The sequence below is a fragment of the Mustela putorius genome, unplaced genomic scaffold (assembly GCF_011764305.1).
Source record: "Mustela putorius furo isolate JIRA1106 unplaced genomic scaffold, ASM1176430v1.1 tig00000083_pilon_pilon_pilon, whole genome shotgun sequence".
Taxonomy (NCBI): domain Eukaryota; kingdom Metazoa; phylum Chordata; class Mammalia; order Carnivora; family Mustelidae; genus Mustela; species Mustela putorius.
The window spans coordinates 19,775,535-19,801,143 of record NW_025421273.1 but is presented as its reverse complement, the minus strand read 5'-3'; the positions used below and the strand labels follow the sequence as shown (position 1 = coordinate 19,801,143).

The window sequence follows — 25,609 nt, the reverse complement described above, 5'->3', positions numbered from 1 at the left end:
TCCCTGCCTAGAGCCTGGAGAATTTCCCAGATGCAGTGCAGGCATGGGGAATCTGGGCAGAATCTGGCAGTTAGCATCTGGTGGTCAGCCTGGGTTGAGAGAACAGAGAGGAGAGTCCTGGAGGCTGAGCTGATGGAGGACAGAATGTGCTGGAATGGAGAAGGGTGCCGTGTACAAACAGCCAAGCTGGCCTCTGCCGCCCCTCCTCCCAGCTGGTCCAGGTTGTGGCCTGGCATCTTCTACAGCACTGGAAGGCCATCACAGCTTTCTCAGCCTCCTTGTCTGGGTCAAAGGTTCCTCTCAGCTATGGGTATCATACATTGGGCCTGATGTTGGCCCCCATCACACTCTATAAGCCTCTTGCCATCTCAGTTGTGCACTTTTGGCTGCCCTTGCTGGCTTTTAGCCCAGAGCCCTGTAGGCCTCTCTTCCCTTCTCGCTTATTGCTGTGTGTTTCTCTTCCATGTGTGGGCAGCAGGGCCACAAACCTTGTATCAAAATAGGGCCACTTTTTAGAAAGTCTTTTATATTATATCTCTTAGTTCTGTTTTTATTTTCATGTTTTACTCTGGCTGGAGAGTCCTGGAACAGTCCCAGTATCTGTCTTCCTGCCTACTGGAGCATGTAACCATCTTTTTTGACATACCATCTTCCTTTAGTTTTCCTGATACCATGTCTCCCCCTGTTCTTCTCCTTCCCTGGCCTGTCACTGTCTCTGTTGAAGCTCCAGGGATCCATCCTTGGCCATAGTCTCTCACCCAATTCCATTGTGACAGGTGCCACTGACTCCTGCCCAGCACGCTCTGTTTGCACATCTGCCAGACATTCCCAACTCAATACGTTCAAGACCAAACCCTAAAATTTCCACCCAAACCTCCTCCTCTACCTGTATTACTTGGTGTGGTAAATGGCATCCTATAAAACTAGATATTTAAGTCAGAAACAGAGTGGTATCACAGATTCCTCTTTTTTTTTTTTTAATTTAAAAAGACACATCTAATAAATCACTGTCCCATAAGTGTCATACTTATAAACCAAATATAACCAGACCTGCTGGTTCTTGCCTGGAAGTGTGCCTTGGCTTAGAGTCATAGAAAAATAAAAGGCCCAGGAGTCTGGCAACAAAAAAACAAAAATTTAAAAACAATTTTAGCTTTTCCTAAATCCTATAAGGAACTAAAGGAAGATCACACTCATTTTACACAGCAAACCTTGATTATCTGTTCTTCTCGTTTGTTTCTCTCTCTCTCTCCTCCTATTTATTATCTATCTTAACTATACCTGAGTAGCTCCTTTCTTTTTTTTTTCCCCCCTGAAAAGCTCTAAAAGTCTTCAAACCCAGCCTGCTAGTATCCCCAAATTTAAGGATCTTGTAATCTTCTCTTTTGGTGTTTTGTGATCTACTCTGGACTGTTTTTTATATAAATCAATACCATAATTGTTTGTACCTCTCAGATTTCCCCCTGATTCATACCTCTTTCAGCACCATAAAAGAAAAGGAATTGAATAGATTCACAGACGTGTTCTTGGAAAGGAGGGAGTGTATAGAAGAGGGAGAAAGCATTTATTTCAAATCAGAAATTTGTTCTTCTCTCACTGCCAAAAACCACTTAAATTTATTTCCTATCCATTCCTTTCTCTTAATTCCTGCTGTAATAATTATATTCTAGTATCAAGAATTGCAAAGGGCCGGATATTGTTCCCTAATTGTAGGTGAACAGTCAAGCCCACCAGTTTCATGAATGCTGGTGAAAGACATGGTCTCATAGGTCAAAGACAAAGGACAATTTATTGCTCACAGCAATAACCAGGGTCAGAGTGTAAGCATTTTTGTGTCATTCCCCTGACACCACAGGATAATGCAATGAGAGCCAGAAGACACCTGCATACAGTGAGCTGTGTTGCCTGAGAGGAACTTTGAACTCAGGGAACCCAAACATTTTATAATGGGCGGTAACCATGCCTGTTCTATCTTCTTCTTTTCTACTATCACAAAACCTTCCCTTTGCTCTGGAGAGAGGTACTCTCTTCCAAGGCTGATGGATATGCAAAGGTCCTTGAAGATACAGTCTAGAACAGAGGGCAGTCGGTGCCTCACTCATAAGATATGTCTTCTCTCACCATTCCTGGACAATCATAATTTATCGTTGTAGTTATCATACTAGCTGCCCAATTGGCCAACCTGCTCCTAGTCTTGCTTTCTTCCCACTCATACTCCCTTTGCATCCAGGATTGTCTTTTGTAATGAAAATAGGGTCACATAACCACCATTACTTACAATTATTTGGTGGTTGCTTATTTCCTACAGGATTATTTCCTCACTGTGCCACATAAGATATTTTCTGATTTGGCTTTTGCCTGCCTTTTCAGCCTTCTTTCCCATCAATGGCATTTCAACAATGATTATAATCTTGAATTTAATACTATAATAGTAAGTTTGGACCTACCTCCTCTACATGGAAGGCAATTTACAGGTTAATGTGTCTGAGGCATCCTTTATAAACTACTTTATAAACTCATAAACGATTCTTGATGAACTGGATCTCAAATTCTATGTGTACTATTTATGTGTGAATTTGTGTGTGTGTGTGTTAATGACAGACAGAGGAAATTAGGCAAAAGAACTCTTCTCTTCAACAAATGGAAGTATATATTTCATTTATTTATATTTACTCTGCAAGATCTAGGCCTTGAATAGATCAACTGCAGCTGAACTTGTCTTCTGTCTGGTTCTTACAGTGACCTCTTGCTCTGACTTGCAACGGGGGTTTAAAATCCCCACTCTCAAGTTCACACAACTGTCCCTTCAGGGGCTGTGCATTTTCTCCCAGTCTGAGCTCTTTAGACAAATGTCAGTTTTTTTGTCATTAGCCTTGTGAGAATTTCTGAAAATAAATAAACAGTTTAGAGAAGGAAACCCGCTCTGGGAGTGGAGAATATGAGTCAGTGCCATGTTGGGAGGAGGGGTGTGGAGACAATGAATGTTTGGCTTATGTCTTGGAGGCTCTTGCAGAGATCTGGAGCTGGGGGTGGCCTTGCAACACCATTTTCTGGCATTTACCCTGAAATAGAAGTCTATGACAGGAAAGTGATGATATAGCAAAATTTATGAGGACCATTGATGATATATTGAAAGGGATAGATGGTCGTTATAGTGACTTGAAATTTCCCAAATTTATAAGGGATTGCAGCCTTTCATAAATGTTGCCTCAAGAGAAATGCAGGCCTCCTCTAATCCAGTCCTAACCTACCCTACCTCCTTACTTCCCATTACAATCCATCAAGGGTTTATCATTCCTGCCACTTGCTGATTGAGTGACCCCGGGTCAGTCACAGCCTGTGCCTCTGCTTTCTATTCATAAACGGTAGTACCAACACCATGGGGTTGTTGTGAAGATTGAAATAAAATAATTGATGTTAATGGAAGAGGATGTCAAGTGATAAAATGCTATAAGAAAGTAGGAATTTGTATTCTTTGGCTTCTGAAATCCTATCCTTCCTTCTTATGCTGCTAGTTTGTTTTGACTTCAGGCTCTAGCAGAAGCAGATTAACATACACAGAGAAGTCATGAACATTTATAGGAAAGTTTTTTTTTTTTTTTAATCAACTGTGCTTGCAAATGGAAACATTTAAAAATACAATTAAAATAAAGTTTTACTATTTATAAAAACTATAGGCAAGAAATTAAAACAACAACAACAATAGGAACTATGTGTAGTATTAATTTTAGTCTTTGTCCTGGAATGGTGTAAACATGGGCTAGTCGTTGTACAGACTTGTCTTTTTATACCCCTTTGCTAGACCATGAAATCCCTGAGGGCACCATGAACTTGTCACTACCCAAATTTAGCACACTGTGAGTATGTAGATTGGCAGTAAATGTTTAAAAAGATGAGTGGGCCTTGGTTTCTTCTTCTTTTTAGAATGAGAGTAGGACTACATCAGGGTTCTTGTAAGGTTGGTGACTCATTGGTGTTTTTTTTTTTATGATTGTATTTATTTATTGAGAGAGAAAGAGAAAGAGAGAAAGAAAGCATGTGTGAGTATGGGGAGGGGGCACAGGGAGAGCATGAGAGAGAAACTCAAACAGATTCCACACTGAGAATGGAACCAGATGTGAGGCTTGATCTCAGGGTTGATTTCATGACTCTGAGATCACTACCCTAGCCAAGAATGAGATGCTTAACCTATTAAGCCACTCAGGCACCCCTCACTGGTGGGTTTTGAAAGGAATTTTGTGGGTACCACTAGCATGTAAAAAAGCAATGGGAGAGAAAGAGTAAAAACTTAGACTACACATAATAAGGGGATAGTGTTTTGTGAGACCTTGGTTTCAGTTATGTGTCTATGTGTGTATGTGTGTGTGTGTAATAGGTCTAGATATAAAATACATTTCCTATTATTCATTGTGGCAGAAAATATGTGGAAAACACAGTACTAGTCCTCCCATCTCTAGTGTCACACTGCTGCTACCACTCTCTTAATGCACTATGTTCGATAGGACCTTATGTTCTGTAGAAAATGTCTGCATCCTTGCCTTCATATGGCCTTCATCAGAACCTGGGGTGAGGAAGGACATGTTATGGCTCTTCCCATTCTTTTTTTTTTTTTTTTTAAAGATTTTATTTATTTATTTGTCATAGAGAGAGAAGCAAGAGCAAGCACAGGCAGACAGAGTGGCAGGCAGAGGCAGAGGGAGAAGGAGAAGCAGGCTCCCTGCCAAGCAAGGAGCCCGATGTGGGACTTGATCCCAGGACGCTGGGATCATGACCTGAGCCAAAGGCTTAACCAACTGAGCCACCCAGGCGTCCCGGCTCTTCCCATTCTTGTAGAGGAGGAGAGACGTATCCTTGACTCTCCCTTTGAGAAAGGACTGTGTTTGGAGAAACATTTTATCGAGGCCTGGGAAAGATGGCTGGAGCAGAGATGCCCTCAGGAAGAAGGAACAGGTAGGTCCCTGTCTCCTGAGGATGGAAGGTATTGGGGAGAGAAACTGAGGGTGCAGAGAGGTCAGTAAGGTTGTGTGGGGAGGGAAAGGCTGAAAGTGAACCCTTAATGGAACATTTGGGGAATATGGGCTTTTTAGTGGCATTCTGTTATGTCTTGCAAGATCCAGCCTCCTTCCCAGGATTTGACCAATCTTTAGATTCAATCACTAGAAAGTCATGAGCTTCTTGCTGTGACTGGATTTCTTAGGAAATATGGCAGGGAGCTGTGCCAACATTCAGAAAATGCAGACATTTTATGCAGAATGTAAACTCCTATCAAACAGAAGCTAATTTCTGCATCAAGTTGTAGCCAGAGTCAAAGGGAAAACAGAATGCATGGAAGAAATGACATGAGCATCTAGATTACAGACAGAAAAAGAGATGGAGAGTGAGAGAGGTTTTATGACAGCTTACCAAAAAGATGCTAAGTAATTGACTTAGAAAGCTTGGAAATAGAGGAGATGAAGGGACAAGACCACCTAATTCTGTCCCTTTTTTGTTTGTGTGTTTGTTTTAAACTGATAGGGCTTTATGTGTTCTGACCATGACAGTGTTGTTTTGATGCTTAAACGTGGTACTGTCTGTGATGGGGTAGTCAATACATGAACAAGCTGAAAATGGTCAGCAAGAAAGCCACAGGCTGCCTCAGAAAGAGAGTGTGGTCCTGTTTTTTTTTTTTTAAATTTATTTTCAGCGTAACAGTATTCATTGTTTTTGCACCACACCCAGTGCTCCATGCAATCCGTGCCCTCCCTAATACCCACCACCTGGTTCCCCCAACCTCCCACCCCCCGCCCCTTCAAACCCCTCATATTGTTTTTCAGAGTCTATGGTCTCTCATGGTTCACCTCCCCTTCCAATTTCCCTCAACTCCCTTCTCCTAACTCCCCATGTCCTCCATGCTATTTGTTATGCTCCACAAATAAGTCAAACCATATGATAATTGACTCTCTCTGCTTGACTTATTTCACTCAGCATAATCTCTTCCAGTCCTGTCCATGTTGCTACAAAAGTTGGGTATTCACCCTTTCTGACGGAGGCATAATACTCCATAGTGTATATGGACCACATCTTCCTTATCCATTCATCTGTTGAAGGGCATCTTGGTTCTTTCCACAGTTTGGCGACCGTGGCCATTGTTGCTATATACATTGGGGTACAGATGGCCCTGCTTTTCACTACATATGTATCTTTGTGATAAATACCCAGTAGTGCAATTGCAGGGTCATGGGGAAGCTCTATTTTTAATTTCTTGAGGAATCTCCACACTGTTCTCCAAAGTGGCTGCACCAACTTGCATTCCCACCAACAGTGGAAGAGGGTTCCCCTTTCTCCACATCCGCTCCAACACATGTTGTTTCCTGTCCTGCTAATTTTGGACATTCTAACTGGTGTAAGGTGGTATCTCATGCGGTTTTAATTTGAATCTCCCTGATGGCTAGTGATGATGAACATTTTTTCATGTGTCTGATAGTCATTTGTATGTCTTCATTGGAGAAGTGTCTGTTCATATCTTCTGCCCATTTTTTTATATGGTTGTCTGTTTTGTGTGTGTTGAGTTTGAGGAGTTCTTTATAGATCCTGGATAGCAACCTTTTGTCTGTACTGTTATTTGCAAATATCTTCTCCCATTCCGTGGGTTGCCTCTTTGTTTTGTCGACAGTTTCCTTTGCTGTGCAGAAGCTTTTGATCTTGATGAAGTACCAAAAGTTCATTTTCGCTTTTGTTTCCTTTGCCTTTGGAGATATATCTTGAAAGAAGTTGCTGTGGCTGATATTGAAGAGATAACTGCCTATGTTCTCCTCTAGGATTCTGATGGATTCCTGTCTCACGTTGAGGTCTTTTATCCATTTTGAGTTTATCTTTGTGTACAGTGTAAGAGAATGGTCGAGTTTCATTCTTCTACATATAGCTGTCCAGTTTTCCCAGCACCATTTATTGAAGACTGTCTTTTTTCCACTGTATATTTTTTCCTGTTTTGTCGAAGATTATTTGACCATAGAATTGAGGGTCCATATCTGGGCTCTCTACTCTGTTCCACTCGTCTATGTGTCTGTTTTTATGCCAGTACCATGCTGTCTTGGTGATCACAGCTCTGTAGTAAAGCTTGAAATCAGGTAACGTGATGCCCCCAGTTTTATTTTTGTTTTTCAACATTTCCTTAGCGATTCGGGGTCTCTTCTGATTCCATACAAATTTTTGGATTATTTGCTCCAGCTCTTTGAAAAATACTGGTGGAATTTTGATCGGAATGGCATTAAAAGTATAGATTGCTCTAGGCAGTATAGACATTTTAACAATGTTTATTCTTCTGACCCGAGAGCATGGAAAGGTCTTCCATCTTTTTATGTCTTCTTCAATTTCTTTCATGAGTGTTCTGTAGTTCCTCGAGTACAGATCCTTTACCTCTTTGGTTAGGTTTATTCCCAGGCATCTTATGGTTCTTGGTGCTATAGTAAATGGAATCGATTCTCTAATTTCCCTTTCTGTAAGAAAGCCACTGATTTCTGTACATTGACTTTGTATCCTGTCATGTTGCTGAATTGTTGTATGAGTTCTAGTAGTTTGGGGTGGAGTTTTTTGGGTTTTCCATATAAAGAATCATGTCATCCACGAGGAGAGAGAGTTTGACTTCTTCATTGCTAATTTGGATACCTTTTATTTCTCTTTGTTGTCTGATTGCTGTTGCTAGGACTTCTAATACTATGTTGAACAAGAGTGGTGAGAGTGGGCATCCTTGTCATGTTCCTGATCTCAACAAGAAGGCTGCAAGCTTTTTCCCATTGAGGATGATATTTGCTGTGGGTCTTTCATAGATAGGTTGTATGAAGTTCAGGAATGTTTCCTCTATCCCTATACTTTGAAGTGTTTTAATCAGGAACGGATGCTGGATTTTGTCAAATGCTTTTTCTGCATCAATTGAGAAGACCATGTGGCTCTTCTCTCTTCTCTTATTAATTTGTTCTATCACATTGATTGATTTGCGAATGTTGAACCATCCTTGTTGCCCAGGGATGAATCCCACCTGGTCATGGTGGATAATATTTTTAATGTGCTGTTGGATCCTGTTTTCTAGGATCTTGTTGAGAATCTTAGCATCCATATTAATCAGTGGTATTGGTCTGAAATTCTCCTTTTTGGTAGGGTCTTTGCCTGGTTTGGGGATCAGGGTAATACTGGCTTCATAGAAAGAGTCTGGAAATTTTCCTTCTGCTTCAATTTTTTGAAACAGCTTCAGGAGAATAGGTGTTACATCTTCTTTGAAAGTTTGGTAGAATTTTCCAGGGAATCCATCAGGTTCTGGGCTCTTGTTTTTTGGGAAATTTTTGATCACTGTTTCAATCTTGGTACTAGATATTGGTCTATTCAGGTTGTCAATTTCTTCCTGGTTCAATTTTGGGAGTTTATAGTTTTTCAGGAATGCATCCATTTCATCTAGGTTGCTTATCTTATTAGCATATAACTGTTGATAATAACTTCTGATGATTGTTTCTACTTCCTTGGTGTTAGCTGTGATCTCTCCCTTTTCATTCATAATTTTATTAATTTGGGCTTTCTCTCTTTTCTCTTGGATTAGTGTGACCAATGGTTTATCGATCCTATTGATTCTTTCTAAAAACCAGCTTCTAGTTTCATTGATAAGTTCTACTGTATTTCTGGTTTCTACCTCATTGATCTCAGCTCTAATCTTGATTATTTCCCTTCTTATGTGTGGAATTGGTTTGATTTGTTGTTGATTCTCCAGTTCTTTAAGGTGTTGAGACAGCTTGTGTGTTTTGGATTTTTCTTTTTTTTTGAGCTAGGCTTGGATGGCTATGTATTTCCCCCTTAGGACCGCCTTTGCTGTATCCCATAGGTTTTGGACCGAAGTGTCTTAATTCTCATTGGTTTCCATGAATTGTTTCAGTTCTTCTTTGATCTCCTGGTTGATCTAAGCATTCTTAAGCAAGGTGGTCTTTAGCTTCCAGGTGTAGGAGTTCCTTCCGAACTTTTCCTATTGATTAAGCTCCATTTCTTTTGATGGCTGCATAGTATTCCATTGTGTATATATACCACATCTTCTTGATCCATTCATCTGTTGATGGACATCTAGGTTCTTTCCATAGTTTGGCTATTGTGGACATTGCTGCTATAAACATTCGGGTGCATGTGTCCCTTTGGATCACTACATTTGTATCTTTAGGGTAAATACCCAATAGTGCAATTGCTGGGTTTCAAAGCATTGTGATCTGAGAATATGCAGGGAATAATCTCGGTCTTTTGGTATCAGTTGAGTCCTGATTTGTGACCCAGTATGTGGTCTATTCTTGAGAAGGTTCCATGTGCACTTGAGAAGAATGAGTATTCTGTTGTTTTAGGGTGGAATGTTCTGTATATATCTATGAGGTCCATCTGGTCCAATGTGTCATTCAATGCTCTTGTTTCTTTATTGATTTTCTGCTTCAATGATCTGTCTATTTCTGCAAGAGGTGTGTTAAGATCTCCTACTATTAATGTATTCATACCAATATGACTCTTTATCTTGATTAACAGATTTCTTATGTAATTGGCTGCTCCCGTATTGGGGGCATAGATATTTACAATAGTTAGATCATCTTGGTGGATAGTCCCTTTAAGAATTATGTAGTGTCCTTCTGTATCTCTGACTATAGCCTTTAGTTTAAAATCTAATCTGTCTGATATGAGAATCGCTACCCTGGCCTTCTTTTGAGGCCCATTGGCATGAAAGATGCTTCTCCATCCCTTCACTTTCAGTCTGGGTGTATCTTTAGATTCAAAAAGGGTCTCTTGTAGACAACATATGGATGGGTCCTGTTGTTTTATCCATTCTGCAACCCTGTGTTATTTTATGGGCACATTTAGCCATTCACATTGAGAGTGTTTATTCATAGATACGTTTTTATTGACATCGTGTTACCTTTGAAGTCTTTCTGTAGTCTCTTGTTCATTTGTTTGTTTGTTTTTGCAGTACAGAAAATAACACAGAGTTGTTGATGTATGCACAGTGAGACAGAACTTTCTGCTCATGCTAAAAATCAGGGCTATTCACATCATGTTCCCACCACTACACCACAGGGACAGATTGATATCACCCTCAGCTACAGACATCTGCAGTGGGCCCCTTTGTAGTGTGTCTCTAGGAACACAACAGGTGTTCCCAAGTTTTGGCATTACAGGGAGCTGTGCTGTCACCATTAGAAAGCAACAGTAAGAACTTTAAAAATAAGCCTGAGAAAAACAAACAGTTGTAGGTAAACAGACTGGGAATACTTATCAATCAAGCATTCAGTCCCACAGTGAGGAAATGTCTGTTCCTATGCAGGTTGGGCTAAACTCTGATCATCATAGGGCCGTGAGAGGACCAGGGACTGATGCAGTATCCAGGTGGCCAAAAAGGTACAGCTACTGGACAGGATCCCATCAGAGAGACAGGGCTCATGCCAACCCCACTCTGTCCTGCAGGGACTCTCAACTTGGAGTAGGGGGTAAGTGGCAGAACCTCCAAGAAAGCTTTGTTAAATAAAATCTGTCCATCCCAGCAGATTTGAATGAACTTATCCCCCAGATATCCCTTCTTTTCCCCCTTCTTTCCTTATTTCAATCACTGAAAATTGCTACCTGGGCACGTGGTGGTGTCTGAGAAGTGTGAGAACTAGAGAACAGCGTTTGTAGGGGAAGTACCAACTTATATATACCTTTGTAGAGATCTGCATTTAGTTCGTTTTTTTCTATAGTCTGGATTCCATCATTGTCAGGGAATTCTCAAATTCTATCCATTATGAAGTTCGTAACTAAGTAACAGAGTTCAGTTTCTTGCCTCTAGTGTGGGCAAACCAGGTAAGCAGCTTCTGCTCTGGGACATACACACCTGAGCCAGGCTAACCCTCTTCGAGGTGCTCTATGCTTTACAAAAACGCCTTTGTAAACCACAGAATGCTCTTCAAATATAAGTGGAAATGATTTCTGCCCTACCCCAACAGCCTTCTACACTCAATAAGTCACTGCATTCACAGTGGTCTCTTTATGAAATTCCCTTTTTCCCCATTTATGAGCCAGTAACTCGATATAGCTTTTTGGTGCCTTCTTTGTCTGTAGGTAAATAGCCTAGGGTGAATTTGCAAGAGCCCCTCTCTCCATAGAATGTTCACCTACCTGTGAGTACTGGAGGCAGCTTTCCAATCTTTGACTTCCGAACCTCATAGCAATTCTGTAGAGGAGGTGGGATAATACCCATTTTACAGTTGAAGAAACAGAGCCTCAGGGAGGCCAAATGATCTGTGCATGGGCTTTAAACGGAGGCCATCTGACCCCAGCATGCCCTTTACCCATGAGGCTATCAGTGAGGTCAGGGATGAGGTCTGTCTTGCTTACTGCTGCAACTCTAGAACTTAGTGTGTGAACAGCGCTCTGGGATGTCTGCTTGATGAATGAATGAGTGAATGAACAAATGATTGCATGGGGATTAGTTGCAATATTCAATTGCCCAGGGCCTCGCATGGCTTCTGGCATGCAGTTATGCTATGTGGATATTTGCTGCCAGCATTAGAGAGGGAATGCATGAGCGTGTGCCCCTGTGAGGCTCAAACACGGTGCAGGAGGTTACATGCTCCTTACCTGGGTTCATCTCTGGGTTCTGGGATAAGGACATTTCTTTGGGTCCCGGTCAACTCTTTCTGACAGCTCTAGTGGAAGCCTCGCCCTTGGGGCTCTCGGCACATGCACAGGGCTGCAGGAACACACACCCGTCAGGAGCGCTCTTCCTCTACAGAAAGCAGACTTGGAATGTCAACTGAACATCCATATATGGGCATCGCCTATCCCACAGGCCCACAATGAAAAGTCCCCTCTGCCCGGCCTCTCTGAGAAGCAGCATCTCAGCCCTCTAGGGCCTTCCTCCTGGGTCTTATTTATTGTAGGCCTGTTTCAGAACACTCACAAATCCCAGGGAGGCCTCGCTGCTCTGCTCTGGGCCTTCAGAAGACTGTTGATACTTGATCTCCTGTCCTAATTAATCAGCTGCTCTGTGCACTTGAAATGTCATCCTGCTCACATCCGTGTTGTTGGAATGTTCTCCTTGCCATGACTTTGCCACTTCCAGGCTGGAGCAATGGAAAGGAGATGCACTCTGTTTTTGTCCTGTCCTTCCTGTCTCTGGAATAAGCATATTTTGTCCTGTCCTTCCTGTCTCTGGGAACAGCCCCTGCATTCCACCTATACCCACTGTGTAGGGCTAGGTCAGATTTTCCCACCTTCTGGCCAGTTGATGACTCAGTTTCTCTGATGTACAATGAGGAGAACCTTAAGACCTGCTCTGCTTGCCAAGTGAGATGTCAGTTCAGGCTCGAATTGTTCCAGCTTCTAAGATGTATTGTAAAAGTAGCTTCTTGTTGCAATAAGTTTTTCTTGTCATTTCCCATTTTCTCCTCAAAGCATAATATACATTCATTAGAAAAAAAAAACAAAAAACCAAAAAAAACAAAAAACCAAAAAAAGCAAAAAAATTGACACTAACGAAAGGTCAATATACAATAATCACCCACAGCCTAAATCCAAACTCTTGAATAAGTCACTGCCCAAAAGCCCTTTGCTCATTCTTTGTTTCTCCTTGAGGGGAGGGAGCAGGAGGCAGTTAGCACTACGCACTCTGACCACATGCTGTTCCTGTTAGCCCCTTCATGCACCAGCTCTCACTCAACCCTTAGACCATCATCGGTGACAACACAGCAATTTGTCGTGCAGCTCAGAAACCTTGTCCAAGTTCATGCTTTCATCACGTGTGTGTAAAAGAGTCACTTCAGAGATGCAGCTCTTCTCTCTACCTCCTCCCTCCTTCCAGAAAGAGTCAATAGAAAACACTCAGTGGCCCATCAACATGAATGGCATCAGTCTTTGTGCCCAAGAGATCTTAGACACAAAACTACCACACGAGGCTTTGAAGCAGCATTAAGTTATATGTTTGATCATGTTGCCCCAAAGTAGGAGTTTCTGTACATTCTCAAAGGAGAAGATGCTAAGAGTTTATGCCTATGTGTGAGCTCACAAGTTAGTGGAATAGTTACTGAGCACAGAGTGTGCATTTAATCCTTTCAGTGACCTTCCCAGATAGCTTTCCTTTTTCTTGACATTTTGATTTTTTATTTTTATCATCAAAAATTTCAAATATTATAAACCTAGAAATAATAAAATACACATTCATATTTCCTTTATCTGGATTAGCAGTAATGATCAATTTTCCACTTTTACTTTCTTTTTTTTCCCCTGCCAAATTTTATAAAAGATTATTTTAGAGAGAGAGAGAGAGAATGTGTGTATGTGCACATGCACGAGTTGAGGGAGGGGCAGAGGGCAACAGTCCCTGAGCAGATTCCCTGCTGAGTGTGGAGCTCCACTCTGGGCTCAAACCCATGACCCTGAGATCATGACCTGAGCCAGAACCAAGAGTCAGTCACTCAACTATCTGAGCCATCCAGATACCGCTCCCAGCCTAATTATTTTAAAGACAGAAATAATGGCATATCAACCCAACATATTCTAGTATGTATCTCCAAGACACAAGGAATTTTCCTATATAATTATAATATCACTATGACACAGAAGATAAGGTTCTCTGTATTAACATGAGGAAGCCAGCTCAGAGATGTGTGGAGCTCCAGACAAGCAGACTAAGCTTGGAGTCTGGAAGGATGACTCGCTTTTCTCCCACCATGTTGTGTGCTGAGTTAAAGAACTGACATTTTGGAAGGCGAATTCTCTAAATTTCCTAAAGTTAAGGGACTGGAGATGGTGTTTGGAGAGATGGTGAGCCAACTGCAGCCGTGAGGTAGCACCTGCATTTGGGACCTTCCATTTTTTATCCCGTTTCATATACATCAGTGCCACTCAAAGTGCAGAGAAGGTTCATGCTCCTTTAACCATTGAAATCTAGGGATCATAGCTGGGCATGATCCATTTCAACCTTGAAATTCTTAAGAATCCTGTTTGTCTTCTGAAAAATAGGAACTCTGGGGGTGCCTGGGTGGCTCAGTTGGTTGAGCGTCTGACTCTTGATTTCAGCTCAGATCCTCATCTTGAGCTCGTGGGATTGAGCTCTGTGTTGGGCTCTGCACTCAGTGGGGAGTCTGCTTGACCCTCTCACTCTGTTCTTCCCCCACACTTGCTGTCTCTTCTCTCAAATAAATAAATAAATAAATAAAATCTTAAAATAAAAAAAGGAATTCTATTTTAGAGTATCCCTAAGTGTCTTCATATGTATGCATGAATTTATTTGTTCTTTCATGCAACAAATACCTTTTGAAAACTCAATATAACCATGAACTGGGAACAGCTGAGACCTAAGAGTTGGGATATTTTTTATCCTCAGTTTCCCACCCACTTTTCTAGTGAAAGTAGCACTCGATAGGAGGTGCCATGGTGATCCCATAGTTTCCTGTGTTCCCTTTTGTCTTTGGCACATTTTGCTTTGCATGAGCACTCAGGTTTGAGAGGCCCTTAAGGCAGGAGATGTCCAAGGGCATTGATTGGTGTGGCTGTCCAGTGAGACACATTGCTTGTGAGTTGGCTGCTGGCCATTCACAGTCTCATTTGCTGAGAATCAGATTTGCTAGGTGTCCATTGCACACCTACTGTATGCTGAACTTTGGTAGTCCTCTGAAACAGATGTGTAGAAAAACTATAGTGTAATGTTATGGGGATCATTGGTGTTAATGCCCACTAGTCCTACATTCTAGAAGAATCTGTTATTATTCATTCATTCAACATATATTTATTGTGTACCTTCGTTTTAGGTGCTGGAGATTATGATTGAGACAGACAGAATCCCTATCCATAGAAAGCTTACCTTCTAACATGGGATCCTAATTCTTTCCTTAAAACTTATGTTTGTCCTGTGCCTTATAGTTTCAAAATATTTTTTCATATATGTCTAATTTTGATACAGCATTCCATGGAGTAGGCAAAATAAGTCTTTTTTATTTCAATTTTATAAGATAGAAAATTAAAGTGGGACGAAATTAAGGGCTTGTGGATAAAGCAACAGATCAGGAATTTCAAAGTTGTGCTCTTTGGTCCATATGTCATACCTTGGTCCATATGAAGTAATAAGGCTGTGTATAGCATTACACAGAGCCCTAGGAATGGAAATATGAAGGCTCCTCCAAGGACAGACTAGTCTTTACTTCTGTTCTGAGGTCTAGTCTTTTCATAAAGCCAAAGAAGAACATTTAAATTTCTTCCTCTCTTCTTCCCTCCACTCACTCCTTCCCCATCTTTTTCTTATCAGTGAACAGTACCATAATTCACCCACTTGACTAAGCCAACATTCTAGGTTGGTTCTCTCTTTATGGTACTGACCCCCCAGATTTTCTCAGCTCTCCAGAATATATTCTATGTTCTCTCCATCTCCACCATGAGCTACATAGTCTGATGACCACCTTCTCCTTTCTAGACCTCTGTAATACCTTCAACAAGATGTCCTGTTCTTGTCTTAGTCTGGAGTTTTTCTCTCCAAAGAGCAGACTAAGTGAACTTTAAACAACCTTACGTCATGATGCTTCCTTGTTTAATAACCACTGATGGTCTCAATTCCTCCTAGAACAAAATCTTGCCTCTTTCCCTGGACTATAAGGTACTGAATAATCTGGTTTCTTCCTTCCTCACATTCATCTCTGGTCAACCTCTCATCATCCTACAATGCCAGCTGCACTTGTTCATGCCAGCCATACTGGTGTTCCTTCTCTTCCATGAGAACCCCAAGTTGATTTACACTGTAGAGTTTTTGTTCTTTCTTTTGATTCTCGCATGAGCAGGCCACTCGAATCAGATTAAGTGTTCTAATATTTAATCTGGCTCTCAGATTAAATGTCACTTCCTTGGAAAGGACTTCTTTGACTTTCTCCCAACATTCTTTCAGGCCACCTTATCTTAATCTTCTATGTTATACTAATCTTGATCAGTTATTGCTTCTTGTTTATTTGCTTGTCTACCTATTGCCTGTATTCTTCAGTAGAGAGTAAGCCCCAATAGAAGAATCTTTCCCATCTTTATTTCTATACTCTCAATGCCCCAAACATTGGCTGGCACATAGTAAATGTTTAATAAATATTTTTTTGATTGAAGGAATTGAAGAAGTCAGGGCTGTTGCTTTCCAACTTTGAATAAACTTTATCAATTCTTTGCTCCATGGTTATAGACTATGACCAGGTAAGAGCCCACGTGTATAAATCTTTTGGCCTGATAAAAGAGCAAGGCTGGGAGGGCCAAGTGCTGATTCTCTAAGTAACTTATTGAATCCAGTGATTGTTCTCTTACAAACCTTGTCTTTCAGAGGCTCTTAGGTGGTGAATATTCCATGAGGCCCACTTCAGGCTCAGTGTTTCCCAATCTGCTCTCTTTCAACCATGCATAACCCTGTGATGTGAAATATCACCACTTTATGATACAGGTAAGAAAATGAGGCCAGAGAGATGAGTTAACTTGGTCAAAGCTATCCGTCCATGGAGAGCCAGAGCTGCCATCCAAACTCAGGGCTCTTTGGCTGCTGAGTCATCATCTTCCCTCTCCATATCTCTGGAAGCCAGGGCAAGACTTGAGAGCAGGGCTTTTTCAAGATTTAAGAAAGAAATATGCAGGTGAATGGAGCAGTCATGACATATCTGAGAGGTTGATGTTCAGATTCTTGGTGAGTGGAGGACCAGTCTGAGACAACTCTCTGTTCAAATGTTGTTTTCTTTTAAAAAGTGCAATTTCACTATGAGGTTTGGAAGGGCCTTCCTCAGAAAGAGAGCCCAATTACAGGGGCGCCACATTCAAAATTCAAGAATGCCTGATTTGTGCTTTTTTAAACAGTAAAAAGGGCTCTGAAACATATTAAATTTTTATGAGGTGTGTTGCTGACTAAATTTTTTTTGAGCAAATAATCATACAAAAAGAGTAGACCACATACTTAAAATTAAAACCTCCAAATAAGAAAAATATTTATTAAATAAACTTACACCAAGCCACAGTGGCCTTTTGCATGGGCTTTCTCCTTGAAATATTAGGCCATTTCAATTCTTGGAATAATCTTAATCAATAGATCGATGGGTCATTATTTGAGAATGTTTTGGTCTGTGAGGTATGACCTGTCATACAGAGAATCCTGGGCTAAGAGCGAGAAGGCCTGATGAGTTAGTCTCATCACTAACTGTGTGGTTTTAGGAAGTCACAAGGCTCTTTGGGATACAGTGTCACCACCTTTAAAACAGAGATAGTGGTATATCCCCTCATTGCCTCTTAAGGTGATTGTGAAAATCAAAGGACTAGTGGTTGTGAAAGCACTTTGAGGTGTAATAGGAGCATGAAACATTTATGATATTAACAATACTAGTTATTCCACCAATGTTAACAAGTAGACTTATTTGCAATGGCCAAGAGAAAGAGACTTTCATCCTAGAACTCTTTTCTTTTGTCCTTTCTGTGTACCTCATTCCTGAGAAATTTTTATTTAAAAAATTTATTTATGAGAGAGAGAGAGAAAGAGCAAGCAGGGGGAGGGGCAGAAGGAGAGAGAGAATCCTGAAGCAGACTCCCGGCTGAATGCCCCAGGGGGTGTTGAAGCAGACACGGGGCTCTATCCCAGGATCCTGAGATCATGGCTTGAGCTGAAATCAAGAATTCACCACTTAACTGACTGAGCCACCCAGGTGCCCTTTTCACCATCCCTGAGAACTTTAAGTCTTTCACCCTGGAATAATCATATTTGTAATTTTGCTACACATATTATGTAATCCCTTGGGCCTACCTATTCACGAGATTTAAAAAAAATTCTTCTTACCTTCAGTTCCTTTCTCTTCCAGGTCATCCTGTTATCTTCATGTCAGTCACCAGAGCAAAAATATTCCATGACACTCCACTGACCATCAAGAACAATTCTCTGACTATAGGAACATCCAATTTGGCTTAGCTTTCCATTCAGTCTAACTTGGCTTCAGCTAGATGAACATCTTCTTTATCTGCTGAATAGTTATTATATTTCCCCACTTTCTATTCTTTGCATTTGCTGCCCCTCCTCCTGGCAATGCTCTTCCCTCTCCCAAATGTCTGGCTCAGGATGCAAAACACCCTGAGGCTGCGTCTTTGATATACAGGAATACCCCCTCATCCACAGGGGATGTGTTCCAAGACTTCCTGTGGATGCCTGATACTATGGATAGTACTGAACCCTGTATATACCATGTTTTTTCCTATACATACATAGCTATGATAAAGTTTAATTTATAAGCAGGCACAGTAGCAGATTAATAACAAAAATAAAATACAGCATTTGTAACAATATACTATAATAAAAGTTGTGTGAATGTGGTTTCTCTCTCCCTCTCAAGATATCTTATTGTCCTATACTCACCCTTCTTCTGGTGATGAGGTGAGACGATGAAAGGTCCACAGGATGAGATGAGGGAGGTGAATGATGTAGGCATTGTGATGTAGCGTTAAGCTACTATTGACCTTCTGCCCATTTTGTCTGGAGGAGGATCATCTGCCTTTGGGTCACAGTTGGCCATTAGTTAACAAACTATAGAAAGTGATACCAAGGATAAGCAGGGGACCACTGCAGTTCTTTCAGTTCTTTCATACTCTTGTCACCTCTGACCTGATGCATTTTCTCAGTTGGAGCTCATTTATCTAGTCCATTGAGAGGCTGGACAATCAGACTCTTCCTCAATATTTTCCCAAATTTATCATTTATGGTGGTGTCTTTCAAGCATTTGACACAACTTGCAGTAAGAAATATATTTTAAACGGAGGCCCAACATACACACACAAGCATGTGTGTGCATGCAAAATAAACATTTCAAAAAACAATAATTATCCTTGTCTACGTAAATGCCCTCTCATGTTTTATTCTATTCTGGTCTCTCATTTAAAAAATCTAGTTACTGGGGCACCTGGATGGTTTAGTCAGTTTAAGTGTCTGCCTTGGGCTCAGGTCATGATCTCAAGGTCCTGGGATTGAGCCCCATGTTGGGGTTGGGGGGATGGGGAGGTGCGTAGCTGCTCAGCAGGGAACTTGCTTTTCCATCTCCCTTTGGGCTCCTTCTCTCTCTCTCTCTCTCGCAAATAATTAAATAAAATCTTTAAAAAATGTTAAAAAAATAAAAAATCTAGTTGCAACTTAATATGTTGATTTCACATTCTGCTAATAAATCCCAGCCTGTAGTTTGAAGAATACTGGTTTATAGATATTAATGTTATGTACAGAATCCTTTGGGGACTGGCTTTTGCTATTTGAGCTAAACTTTCAGAACTAAAACAAAGTTTTGATACTGCACTTTTAAGCCTTGGCATCTGGAAAGACCATTTTCTATGTTATAAATTAATTAAAAAAATTGTTTAGGATCTTTGTTCACCATTGATCACCTCTGTGCTATTAGATGCCACTTATTCAGAAAAGTGAAGTCTCAGTTACATTGCCAGAATTTCATCTTGTCACATACTCATCATTGGTGTTGGAATTTGATGAGGTTCATCAAATAAAATATTTCTTCTCTGAGCAAACTGTAAACAGACTGAGAAATGGAAGCAAAAATCAGGAAAGATATCTGCATACCATCTTCATTTCTCATAGAGTGGTTGAGAACACAGCTGGGTGTGCCAGCCAAATGAGCTTGCTAACGTGACTGCTCTGAATGAAACTTACTCTCTTAGGCATGGGCAGCACAGGCAACCCCCAACCTTGACTGTTCCCCCCACCAGGTTCTTGCACCAGTAAAATCTGATATATATGTGTGTGTAGATATATATATCAGATTTATATATATTATATTATATATAATTACATACTTATTATATATAATATATAATACTTATATGTTATATATAAATAGATATTTAAATATTATATATATATATATATATATATTTTATTTATTTATTTGACAGACAGCAAGAGAGGGAACACAAGCAGAGGGAGTGGCAGAGGGAGAAGCAGATGTCCCACAGGGCAGGGAGCCCTATGTGGAGCTCCATCCCAGGACCCTGGTATCATGACCTGAGCTGAAGGCAGCCACTTAATGGCAGAACCACCCAGGCACCCCCAAAATCCATGATTTTTTATTGTCCGAATTAACCAACCCAAGAGTTCTTCTACCACTGGGCTTCCTTTGTGTGAGATGATAAAAATATTTTTCATTTAAGCAAGTAGAATTGAGGTTTTCTGTTACTTGTAGCCCAAAATATCATAATAGGACATATTTACTTAAGTCTGAGAAGCCAGCGTGGGCAACTTTTGGGTATTACTTATGTTTTCTTGAATGGGAAATAAAGGGACATTTTTCCTGATTAACCCAGTATAATGTATGCCTGCCTTTATGAGTTCTGAGTGATTTACTCACTGCCTTATTTAAAAATATATATATTTATAATTAGGGGCCACAGCGGAGAGAAGGTAATCTCCCTTGATCTTTGGACAAGAATTCCCCTAAAACCACTATGAGGATAATTGTCTTAGAAAATACCTTCTACTGAAGGGCATCTTGGCTCTTTCCATAGTTTGGCTATTGTGAACACTGCTGCTATGAACACTGGGATACATATAGCCCTTCTTTTCATTATATCTGTATCTTTGGGGTAAATACCCAGTAGTACAATTGCTGGTTCATAGAGAAATTAGTCAAGCAGAGAACCAATTATCAAATGGTTTCACTTACTGTGGAACATAAGGAAAAACACAGAGGACATTAGGAAAAGGAAAGGAAAGGTGAATTAGGGGAAATCAGAGGGGGAGATGAACCATGAGAGACTGTGGACTCCGAGAAAAAAAAACTGAGGGTTTTAGAGGTGGGGGGGTGGGGTGATGAGTGAACCTGGTTGTGGGTATTAAGGAGGGCACGTATTGCATGGAGCACTAGGTGTTGTACATAAATAATGATTCTTGGAACACTACATCAAAAACTAATGATGTATTTAATGGTGACTAACATAACACAATTAAAAAAAGAAAAGAAAATACCTTCTTTTGACTCTCACCGCCTATATTAGAGTTTCACAACTTCCTTTTCTCTTCATGGACAAATTTCAAAAGAGTTTTCTTCTTTTGCTTTCTTCATCTGTTTATCTCTTTTACTTTTCAACTCATTTATCAAGTGAGTATCATCTGTAGTTTTCTGATTTTGAGGCTCTTTCAAAGTCTCATGTTGTTTAACTTCTCCCTGCCTTTAGGTACAATTATCAGTCCCTTCATTGTCATCTCTGGTTTCTGCTCCACCATGCCAACCTGCTCTTCCATTTACCTCTTGGGATTCCTTCTCATATTCTTTTATGGTTCCTTGTTTCCTGCTGGATGTTAATTGTTGGTGATCCCTTGTCCTTTCTTATCCCATTTAATCCCTTCTTCCTTGGTAATCACCTCTAATTCCTGAAATTCTATAGGCTGATGACTCTTAAGTCTATATCTATGAATAAGATCTCAATAAATTTTTATTAAATCAAGAGAATAAATGAAATAATCTCTTCTAAGTCAAGAATCACACATTAAGGGGCCTGGATTTTCACTTTGATGTCTCATAGGAACTTAAACACAACATGTCTCAACATTTTTTCCTTTCCATCTCCTGCTCTTATGCCCATACTCCCTGGCTTAGTCAGTTAATTTGTATACAGCTAGGATTTATCCTGAACTCTTCCCCTCACCTTTCATTTACTCCTTTACCACCCTCTGTCAAATTTTAGCTCTTAAATATCAACCAAGTTTTCTCCCTCTTACCAGATCAGTTGCCACTCTCCTACTTCAGAGTCTTATCATCTCTTGCCTTGAATATATCAATGACTTCTCAACTGAGCTCCAAGCCTCTAATACTGTCCCTTTGATTTTCCTACAGTCAAGGTGTTAATTTGCACATAGTATTATGTCAATATAGTATAAGTTCTTATTTTATTTTATTTATTTTATTTTTATTTTTTTAAAGATTTTTTAAAAAATTTATTTATTTGTTAGAGAGAGAGAGAGCGCACAGGCAGACAGAGTGGTAGGCAGAGGCAGAGGGAGAAGCAGGCTCCCTGCCGAGCAAGGAGCCTGATGTGGGACTCCATCTCATGATGCTGGGATCATGACCTGAGCCAAAGGCAGTCACCCAACCAACTGAGCCACCCAGGCTTCCCAATATAGTATAAGTTCTATACATAGAATAAAAGTACTCTTAATATGAATCTAGAAAGTTTCTTTTTAGTCTATTCATAGGAAGTTAAAATGTTTTTACTGTAAAAAGAATCTTCTTTTATTATATCTTATCATATATATATATATATATATATATAGATAGATAGATATATAGATATGGAAAACTATTTTAAAATACATATTTGTAGGGGCACCTGGATGGCTCAGTGGGTTAAAGCCTCTGCCTTCATCTCAGGTCAAGATCTCAGCACCCTGGAGTTGAGCCCCACATCGGGCTCTCTGCTTGGCAGGGAGCCTGCTTCCTCCTCTCTCTCTCTGGCTACCTCTCTGCCTACTTGTGATCTCTGTCAGATAAATAAATAAAAATATAAACTCAACACACACAAAACAGACAACCATATAAAAAAATGGGCAGAAGATATGAACAGACACTTTTCCAATGAAGACATACAAATGGCTATCAAACACATGAAAAAATACTCATCATGACTAGCCATCAGGGAGATTCAAATTAAAACCACATTGAGATACCACCTTACACCATTTATAATGGCCAAAATTAACAAGACAGGAAACAACATGTGTTGGAGAGGATGTGGAGAAAGGGGAACCCTCTTACACTGTTGGTGGGAATGCAAGTTGGTGCAGCCTCTTTGGAAAACAGTGTGAAGATTCCTCAAGAAATTAAAAATAGAGCTTCCCTATCCTTGCAATTGCACTACTGGGTATTTACCCCAAAGATACAGATGTAGTGAAAAGCAGGGCCATCTGTACCCCAATGTTTATAGCAACAATGGCCACAGTTGCCAAACTGTGGAAAGAACCAAGATGCCCTTCAACAGATGAATGGATAAGGAAGATGTGGTCCATATACACTATGGAGTATTATGCCTCCGTCAGAAAGGGTGAATACCCAACTTTTGTAGCAACATGGACAGGACTGGAAGAGATTATGCTGAGTGAAATAAGTCAAGCAGAGAGAGTCAATTATCATATGGTTTCACTTATTTGTGGAACATAACAAATAGCATGGAGGACAAGGGGAGATGGAGAGGAGAAGGGAGTTGAGGGAAATTGGAAGGGGAGGTGAACCATGAGAGACTATGGACTCTGAAAAACAATCTGAGGGTTTTGAAGGGGTGAGGGGTGGGAGGTTGGGGGAACCAGGTGGGGGGTATTGGAGAGGGCACAGATTACATGGAGCACTGGGTGTGGTGCAAAAATAATGAATACTGTTATGCTGAAAATAAATTAAAAAAAAATTAAAAAAAATTGGGGCACCTGGGTGGCTCAGTGGGTTAAAGCCTCTGTATTTGGCTCAGGTCATGATCCCAGGGTCCTGGGATCAAGCCCCACACTGGGGCTATCTGCTCAGCAGGGAGCCTGCTTCCCTTCCTCTCTCTCTGCCTGCCTCTCTGCCTACTTGTGATCTCTCTCTCTGTCAAATAAATAAATAAAATCTTAAAAAAAATTTAAAAAAATTAAAAAAAAATACATATTTGTAGCCACATTACTGAACTATCTTATTAGCTCAAAAGTTTTTCATTCATTTTTTACAATTTTTATTTTTGAAAGAACATCTTTTTGAAGTGTAGTTGATGTACAATGTTTTATTAATTCAGATGTATCGCATAGTGATTTGACAATTTTATACATTACTCAGTGCTCACCTGGTAAATAGTCTCCATCTGCCACCACACAACATTATTACAATATTATTAACTATATTCCCTATGCTATACTTTCTATCTTCATGACGTAATTATAACTGAAAGTTTATATCTTTAAAAATATTTATTTATTTATTTATTTTAAAGAGAAAATGAGAGAGAGAGAGCGCAAGGGGAGGTGGGGGTAGAGGGAGAGGGAGAGAAAATCTCTAGCAGATACCCCCCCCCCCCCCCCCACTGAGCATGAAGTCCAATTCAGGGCTCATCCTCAGGACGTGAGCTGAAATCAAGAGTCAGATGCTTGATGAACTGAGCCACCCAACTGTGCCGGAAGTTTATACCTTTTAATTCCGTTTGCCTATTTTGCCCATTCCTGACCCCATTCAATATTTTTTGTGTATGTTTTCTAAGTGTATAACGATATACTTCCCAAATAAATAAAGCTTTTCACTTATAAGACACTTATAAAGCATACAAGACCTGTCTAAGTCTTTTTTCTTTATTTTGTCTTACTGTATTATCCAGAAATTATGCAAGTGTGGTGACCAGAGAGCAAGCTGACAGGGTCCTTGCAGTTGTAGGGCCAGGACAGAGACCAGCCCTACCCATGATGGTTCAGCTCTAAAACACTGCCATAACCTCAGCTTGCAGAAGCAAGCAAACCACATAGTAGGGAGAGGGCCTAGAAAAGGAGATTTGCTCTTAAGCTAATTGCTTTGCCACAATGTAGTGTAATAGGGCGAAAACTTATTTACAGGTAGTTTGTTATGTTGATTGTTCTATTTAATTGTAATTGCAATGATTAAGGTGACTCCCCTGTGATTGTATTGTGCTTGAATCATATAAAAGAGCTGTAAACCAATAAGCAGCATTGGCTGCCACTTTTGACCTACCTTCAGGATCCAATCCTTTGTGTCTCTTTTCTTTCTCATTCCACCCCAAAACTCAGGTTTCTCAGTTCAGTAAAGGCTGGTTCTTTGGAATACAAGAATAGTAAGTAATGTACAGGGTACCTTGTTTTTTTTGTCTTATCTTTGACTTTCATACAAATTTATCTCATATGCTACACTTAAGGATCCTTCTGTCAATTAATTTCAAGATCAATATCCTTTGTCATGTTAAAAAATAGTCTTCACTTTTACTAAAATTCAAAATAAACAAGAACAGATTTTGAATTTTTTATAGCTTAAAAATTTGTTAAAATGAATACAGACTTGTATTCTGTAATTCATTGATGTGATAAGTTATATTAATAACATCCTATTAGGAATAATGTGTGGATCTCAATAATATTATGGCAGTGAGTCTGAGGAACTAGGGATACCTGAGTCCTATCTCAAGTTCCTGTTACTCCTCCTAATGAAGTTCCTGAAGAGGAAATATGCACAAGGAATAACTACAAATAAGATCATATTCTAATTTAAAGAACTCTAGAAAGCAAGGCTGGGCCACATTAGAACACCAATGTTTCTTAAGCTAGGTAGGATTCAGACAAAAGTAGGCAAAGACAACTATTTCTTCTATTTCAGTATACCTAAACCCAACCCAAGTCTCAGATCTTTACACTCTGGTTCTTTGAAAAAAAAAAAAAATTAAATAAAATAGAGAGGATGGGTAGTCTTGGAGAAAATCCCAAGTTAGCTCACAACATCAGCTACATGGATAGAAAGGAATAAGATAGAAGTCAAATATGAAAGATTCCCTAATATTAAGACAGCTTTACTTTCAGTGACTCAGTTGGTTATGAATCTGCCATGGGCTCAGGTCATGATCCCAGGGTCCTGGTATTGAGTCCCAC

General features: G+C 40.1%; 1 long non-coding RNA gene across 2 annotated transcripts in view; it reads left to right on the top strand.

The window, feature by feature from the left end:
• Positions 1-25,609, top strand: part of LOC106003583 — a 52,314-nt gene that overhangs the window by 11,606 nt on the left and 15,099 nt on the right. For both annotated transcript variants that reach the window (XR_006605431.1, XR_006605427.1), the window contains exon 2: positions 16,313-16,429. This is a non-coding gene — a long non-coding RNA (uncharacterized LOC106003583). The remainder of the gene's footprint in view (positions 1-16,312; positions 16,430-25,609) is intronic.